The sequence below is a fragment of the Scardinius erythrophthalmus genome (genome assembly GCF_964197995.2).
Source record: "Scardinius erythrophthalmus genome assembly, chromosome: 4".
NCBI lineage: Eukaryota > Metazoa > Chordata > Actinopteri > Cypriniformes > Leuciscidae > Scardinius > Scardinius erythrophthalmus.
In genome coordinates this window covers 16,725,602-16,734,325 of record NC_138224.1, presented here as the reverse complement: position 1 = coordinate 16,734,325, position 8,724 = coordinate 16,725,602, and positions in this window count along the sequence as shown.

Below are 8,724 nucleotides of genomic sequence, written 5' to 3'. Positions count from 1 at the left end.
TCTTCAGTAGTTGTGGAACTCCAGTACGTAACCTTAGGCTGTCACAGCTTTTTTATTCTAATAATTATTATAATATGAGCGCGTGGTGAACCTATGAACCTAACTCATATTTAAACAACTATCGCTTTGTGTTGCTGGCCAGAGAAAATGACAGAGAAAAGAAAAACGTTAAACGTTAACAAAATAACTGTTGTAAGGTTTTCTTCTGTGTACACATATCCTTACAAGTACAATTTTAGTTTATGTGTGTCCCGTTCAAAAATTGCTCTTGAGAAATGTTGTTTATTGTCACAAAATTCTCATAAAATTGCACTGGTTGCCACTCGCAGCATATTTAAGTCACTAACTTTTGCCTACAGAACTCCCTTCTACCTAAACTCATTACTTAAGATTTACGGGCCGTCCAGAAACTGTCAAGTTTGTCAGCTGTCAACTGTCAAGAAAGGTGCCATCTCAAAGAGGCACAAAATATCTTTCTCTGACCTTCCCTGCTGGTGGAATGACCTGCCCAACTCAACCAGAGCGGCTGAGTCCATGGCCAAAAAAATAAAATAATATATATATATATATATATATATATATATATATATATATATATATATATATATATATATATATATATATATATATATATATATATAAATGTTTTTATTAAAAGTTAGATTAAACTGAGAAGGGTAAACACTTGCATATCGTTGTCCTTTTTTAGTTTAACTGCTTCTATTGTTCTCATTTGTGAGTCGCTTTGGATAAAAGCGTCTGCTAAATGACTAAATGTAAATGTAGTACAAGTTAAGCTCAATTGACAACAATCAATATTCAGCAACATACTAAAACATGCTAGCAACACTTAGAAAACTGCTAGCTATGCTGTCAGCCAGCAACATGTTAAATAATGTTAGCTAAATCATGGCAAAACATAGCCTACTACTACCAATAAAACATACTAAGAAGCTAAAACATGTTAACAATATGTTAATATTGTTAATATTTTAAATATATTTAAAATGTCAGCAGTGTGTTAGCAAAATGCTACCAGTGTCTAAAAATGTTAGCATGCTAATGACATTCTAAATTATGCTAGCAAAGTGCTAAAACATGATAGCAATATGGTAAAACAAACTTCAAGTTTAAAACTACGTCAATCTTCAAGCTTTTTAAACTACCTCAAACTTCCTGGCTTGGCTTTCGCAAGCCAACATCAAAGTTTGTCTTGATTGAATCTAATTTACATCTTGAGGCTGTGAGTATTTTAATGTTTACACAGCTTTTATTGTAAGTTTCTCCCTGTAACCCAGATTTTTGCTTTTACAAGTGGTAATTAAATGTTGTTATAAATAACATTGTTTGCTGATTGAGCCTAACAAGTACTGAATCTAGAATATTAATTTAATGGCAAAGCAATTAAGCACAAACTTAGAGATTAGCGAAATAAGCACTTTTAGTGTACTGCATGAGTATGCAAATTAGGACATAGCCTTAGAAACTTGTGAGCTGTGTAGGCTACTAATTATGATGAGCAAGTTGTTTGCGCCGTTGAATCATGGGTTCGACCCCAGCTGCATCTAATTGAGTGCCCTTCAGATTTCTATTTTCCCCCGCTGTGTGGACACCACCTGCTTACACAGCTCCAAAGCACACATTTATCCCGCTTTTGGCAACAAGTTATGAGTTTTAAATTCCATCTTGCAGAAAACAGACACAAAAACAGTGCAGAAGACTGTTGTTCTCTCCTCAAATGGGAGCGCAGATGCATTTATCATCATTTTGAGGGCATTAATGTGAAAGTTATGAGATGATCTCCCAGCACCCACCGAAGAGTGATGACTTTCAACTTGCAAATAAAGTAAAAGCAATCAAAAGCTGCTGCCATGGAGACGCCCACAGACCAGCGTGAGGCAAGGCGAACAGAGATGTGTTTTTACACCGCTGAAGATTGATCACACTAATTTAGAACAATTTTGCACCCCCCCTTCTAAATTCAGCTTTTCTATTGTTTTATAAAGCCATGAGTTAACAATAACTTGTACTTTAAAACATAATAAAAAGAAATCAAAACAAGCAAGCAAGCAGGCAATTCAGATGATTTGCTAGCAACTTGGCTTTGTGCTAGTGCAGATGTGTGCCTTTGGGTGAGTTCATTTTTTGAAAACAGTTATTTATCACTTACTGGTTGTGCTTCCAATTTTCCTCTGTTATAAGGCCTCTAAATGAGAGTAGCTCTGTTCTAAAACCTAATGAGCCCCCTTATTGTAGTTTATCTAACTTCTAAGGCAGCATCCTGACTGAAATGGACCTTCTGAAGTCAACGATTTCAAATGTCATACATACAGTACCTGTAGCATCTTTGCACAATATAAATGGTGTTCTCATGGGAGATTCTAGTCTAAATTGGTTCCCATTAAGCTAGACGTTAATATTTTGACATGCTGACAAGTATACATAATCAAAAAGGCATGAAAATAGACAGCAGCTTTTATTTTTTTCATTTCAGTTTTAGTTAACAATGACAACACCGGTAGGAATGGTCTAAAAAGTAGGAGGGACTCTTAAAAACTCTATTAGCAGCCTTTCTCATGAATTGGGTGAAGGAATGTTTGCCCATATTAGTATTTCCACTTATCAATTGTGCTTTCATTCATTTGATTGATGTTTGATTTATTGTTCATTGGATTGTGCTTCTAATCTTAAATCTGCTATTTCCTGTGACTGGCTACACACTGCGGCCAATCAAAACTGTTTAATTGTAATGATTATTGTCAACACAATCTATTGGCAATTCGTAACTTTTACATTGTGGTGGATTGGTGCCTTTTAATGCTGTCTAGATAGGTAGCTCATATGTTTGAGAACATCTAATGTGACCCATCAGCTCATGGGCCATTTTATACTTGTCTAAATGACATCATTGTCTGTGCATCCCTCCCCCCACGCCTCCCTCCATTAAATCGCCATCACTCTCACTGATGAGGATCACTAACTCAAGAGGAACATGGAGATCAGGGCCAGGTATAATAGCAGAAGCGTCTCCTCTCAGGCCATTAGAGTCTCCAGGCACACATAAATAATCCTGCAGTGCTGAACTGCTCCGGCTGGGGAAATGGCAGTGGAAACGCCCTCCTAATTCTATTGTTGCCGTTGTTCAAGCCCTAGTCCTGCATAACCACATTCACAGCTTGTTGAGACCAAGAACCACTTGGACAAGAAGAGACCAACCACAGTTTGGGTTGTTTTTAAGTGTCATTTAGGTCAGGCTGACACTATTGAAGCCCAAACCCCAGTCTTAGGCCTAACCCTAAAATCTGATTGGTTGATGGGAATGTTGTTCCAGGACCAGTAACAAGGATGTTGGTCCAAGAACATACTTTTTTAAGATGGTATATAGCATTTAAATGAATGGTTCACCCAAAAATTCTGTCATTGTTTACTCACCCTTGTAAGGGTGGATTCCTGCAGTGGTTCAAGCTGCAAGACTGCCGAATGACTAAAGAAACGTTATTAGCAAGATGGTAGAAAACTGCACATTTCTTGTCTATTCCACCCACTGCCACTTATACCAACGACGGAAATAAGCGCAGTTACAATAGCTTAATATATGGGAGAGCGTTGCTATAGAGAGTGACAATATTGTATTGCACTTCAAAGTCAATACCAAATCAAAACAAGTTAGCACATTAGTTGTAATTGAAAAGGTTTAATGACAAAATATGGTTATGGTTACACTTAAAATAGTTACAAAATAGATGTGTGAGATGATGATAACTTATATTATTAATTGTACCCAGCATATATGAAAAATGTTACCAGAGAGAGAGAGAAAGAGGAAGGAAGAGGTAAAGAAAGAGAGCCCCAAGAAAGGGACCCAGAGAAGAAGAGAGCCAGAGCATCAAAAGAAACAGAGCAACAGTTTCAATCTTCTTTTATCCTTTCCTGACCATGTGACTAAAACCCAGATGTGAGACATTCAAACTGACCAATCAGATAATTACACTTCCCCCACCGTACTAAAGGTGTGACAATTCATTGACCCCCGAAAGTACAAACATATTGGCCTACAGGCCTAGATCACTATCAGAAACCTCTGTGCCTTTAGGAACTCCAAATGGTTATTGTTGTAGAAAGAGGGGGTGGAAACAGTAAAGAAAATATCTTTGTTCATTTAAAATATCTTGGGATTATTTTCAATCCTACACCCTCATGCCGTTCCAAACCTGTATGAATTTCTTTGCATATTTTGAAGGACATTGGCATCCAAATACCATTGGACCCCATTGACTTGCATTGTATAGACAAAAAAATAAGGCTGGCTTTTGACACAGATTTGATAAAATTCCGATTCACAAGCTCTGGATTAGGTTCAGTTCTGATCTTGAATTGTTTTGATTCAATTTGCTATCAATTCTTTTGTAAATGATACATAAAATATTTCTGTAAACTCTACAAGGAATCCAGCATTGACTAAAAGATTATGAATCTTATTATGAATTGATAACTGTTCATTAAAATGTAGCTAGATTAAAATCGAGTAATCAATATTTCAACCCAGCGCTACAAGAAATTGCTGGAAAATATTTTTCAAAATATCTTCTAAGTTCCACAGAAAAAAGAAAGTACATAATGAACATAAGGAAAAAACATAATGGTGAGTAAATAATGACCCGAATTAAAAAATTTGAGTAAACTGTCCTTTTAAGAAAACATAGACACACCAAGCCTGGCATCAATAATAGCCTTTCAGTTCTGCATCATGTTTGAAGATAACCATATGTTTGATTCTGTCAACTTGGCTTCAGTTCTGAATGCTAAATTTGCCCATTCATTTTCTAGTATTCTTAAATGACTGAGGTCTAAATTTAAGCAGAAGTGAATAAAAGCGTGAAGTAGCTTTAATTGAGCGTAGGCATGCTGTTCAAATTAGTTTGATAGAGAATAGGCGGGGATTTTATGAGAGTCACTGACTGTGTACAAAAAACTTGTGAGCTTGTTTGAATGTTTTGTATGCTGGTCCACCCACACATTTGTATTATAAGAACAAATATACAACACAACACAAGTTCCCCTGGAGCATGTTCTAAATCGTGACTGCAGTAACTAATTTCAGAACTCAAAATAATAACCAAACTTTGCTCAGAACATTAGAAAGACACAATTAGAAGAAATAACAATTATCACAAGCTTTCTCCATTGTAATGAGATCAAATTCTGTTTTTGAGATTTTCTTTAAAGGGACATAATGTGTATGTGTGTGTATATAGAATATATTGCACAAAACTACTTTTACAGTGATTTTATTTAGCTCTTTTGTTCTTTTTGGAGCTTGATGGCCACTGGTCCACCACTTTCACGGAATGGAAAAGAACAATGTGAACATTCTCTTAAACTTCTCCTTTTATGTTCCATGAAAGAAAAGTCAATTTTTGTATATGGTTAAAGGGACAGAGGTTAGCCAATATCCTGATATGCAATCACAATTTTGCTTTGCATTTTATTCCGCTGAATGCAAGATTTAGGCACTCACTCTGATTATGGAGAGCGTTATTCTGATTGGCATGTTGATTGCTTGCATCAGCACGGATTGTCCTGAGAATTTCTTGCCCCTCATTATTCAGTTGAGCTGGTCTTGTATTTTCTCACTTTAGTATAGGATGAAGTATCGGAATAAGAGCTAATTCTTTGAAATCATATTTATTACTTACAACAGCCACCAAAAAGTATTGAAATCACACAGAAATGTATGAATGTTATTACATAGGCCTAAATAATAAATAAAAAGGTGCGCACTCATTTCCTAAACTGATAAAAAAAAAGAAATGTAGCAACAAACCAGCATATTAGAATGATTTCTTAAGTATCATGCATAGACTGTAAAAAATATGGACAAAGTGTCTGTGACGTCACCCATAGACTTTCTGAAGAACGGTTTTGAAGCCGTATATGGGGGGTATGGGCGGCGCCATCTTGGAAAATCTTGGGAAATCCTAACTCCGCCCACCTTCTGACGCAGCGCGCGTCACTCAGCTCGCTCTGCTACTCCGGTTATCTCTGTGTATATTTTAGGCAACGAAATATGTTATAAAACACCATACTTACTCTTTTTGATTTCATTTAAAGAAATCTTAAACATTATAGCCACACAAATGTGGTTCAGGCAACGCGTATTGATTATATTCACTGCACATAACGTTTGCCTATTTATAAAAAAAAACAAAATATAAAACACAAACCTGCCTCTTTTTGTTTTAAATATAATATAAAAATATTAAACATTTTAATATGGTCCAGGCAATATTATGTGCATTTGTACTAAACAACAGATTTTGCAGTAAACAACTTTACAGATCATCTTCTTTGTATTAAAATTTAAAATAACAAACCTCAACCCAGTCTCTTTTTGTTAGATTTCAGTTTTATCAATATTAGCCATTCTAAAAGTGTAAGTAAAAGGTACAAGAAGCTATACAAATAAAGCAAACAATTCAGTCAAACATACAAAGTCAGCGCTCTAGTCTAACCATACAACGGTAAAGTTAAATAGCTTATAAAGTTATGAAACTTCCCCACAGCCAAAACGATTGCCCAGGGAACAAATTATAGATTTACGAGACCAAAAATCGCCCATTAGACATAGACAAGACGAATTATATCTCATGTTTAACCACTACAGAGTCCGCGGCAAACGTCAGAACGACTAGCTGAGGAAAAGCTGTACCAGGCGGGGTACATGAGCGCCGAGCGCCCGGTCATCGCTGGATCTCACAACTGGATAAAATTTTCATAAATCTTTAAATAAACCACAGATTTGAGCTTTAAACAACTACATTCTCGCCTGAAAAACTCTTAAAACTACATTTCATGATACAGAAACAGTAGTATTATATTTCAACTGTGTTAAAAAATGGCGCTTCTTATGTTGACATTCTCCTTGGCGCAGCCTAAGCTGTCAATCAAAGTTAACCACGCCCTTATTTGTCATACAATTTATATATAAATACGATCTAAACTAACGAGTTAGAAAAAAATTCACCCCCCTCACAGTTGTCAGGCACTCGGAAGCTATCAAAAAATACAATAAAAGTCCATGGGACCAACCTGTAAAAACATGAATTTATGCTGTGAAAACGGACATTTTAACATGGGGGCTATGGACATTTGCTCCCTTTTGGGACCTTCCCCTAGCGGATTTTCGATGTATTGCAGTTTTTCGCACTTCCGGGTAGACTTAATTTTTCAGATTAGAATGTTGCCGCTTGGGTATCATGTGATATACATATATATATAATTGTCACAACCTTGTCACTTCAGCTGTGTCCTTTTGAGTTTTCACCAAGAATTGAGTAAGAATCTCTTGCTTGTGCACTGTGTCCTCTACCAATCAGCGATTATTAAATAGTGCTTGCCAGCTGCACACGTCCAATCAATATAGACCATCCTGATTACCCACAAGGCTTGTATGAAGTACCTTATTCAGTTATTCAGATGTGGGCATGTTTAGTCTTTGTGTCTATAAAATAATGCAAGAAACAGATACATCTGAATTGTATGTTTTCCATAAATGAAAATTCTGTCAATATTTGCTCAACGATACGTTTTTGAAAAAATAACCAGGTCACTCTTACATAGCATGGAAGACATAAGGCATTCTCTCTCTCTCTCTCTCTCTCTCTCTCCAGATTGTGGCAGACTCTGTCTCTGCATTCTAATGTGTTATGTGCGGTGATATATTTGGCAGACTTGAGGGTGACTCATATTTTTGGGTTCTTGTATAACCTCTTGTTACTCTGGAACTTTGCTCCATGCGTGCTGTGAAATCTCTATGTAAAACCGATTTTGCCCAAACACAATGAGCTGAAAAAGAGGATTGAGGCTGATCATCATCAAAGGAAGATTTGGCATTTGCATGTGTACTGTATGTGTGAGAACACTTAGCCGGAATTTAGATTTTTTCATGTGGGAGAATTTGTTTTGCTGACAGAAAGTACTTGCATAAATTCAGCTCAGACTCAGCAATGCTTAAAACCAGCAGTGATTAATATAAAACTGATTGTCTTCCTTGGGTAAAGAAAATTGACTGGTTGAAAACTGGAAAACATCCATCCATCCATCCATCCATCCATCACTGATGAATGTGGAAAACAAATCGGAATTAGTTCAAATATGAGAGGCTACAAATTCTGCGTGTGAGGACAGAAATGTTTGATGGTTACTCTTCTGAGAGCCCTGCTGTTCAGCTCTGATTAGTATGATGTATATGCATTAATGTGCAATAGCATTCATTAACATGCAGATTCAAAACATCCTCTCATTATCGAAGGCAACCTGGGAAACCTAGAGAATTCTGAAATTGGAATTTCCTGTGAAAGTAATTGAAATTAGTCAAGATCTTAAGTCATAATTTATATAGCTCATATGTTACCAAATGCTACTTTACTAGCTAATAACCATTTACTGTGTGGCACAAAGTGGTCATCCACATTAATCAATAATGATTTAAAAAAATATATAATACCAAAAATGCTAAATAGTATAATGGATAATACTAAAATGGCAGGTTACTATACAGTATAGACCAAGCTTAAAATGCAGCATTAACTTTTATAAATAATGCACCATCTCTCTATTTTCCAAGGGTCCTTTGCTTGAATAAAGACCTCTATTTTAAATATAGACTGTTACAAATGGAAATCCACCCCAGCAACCTCTACAAAGTGAATTTAAAAATCTTTA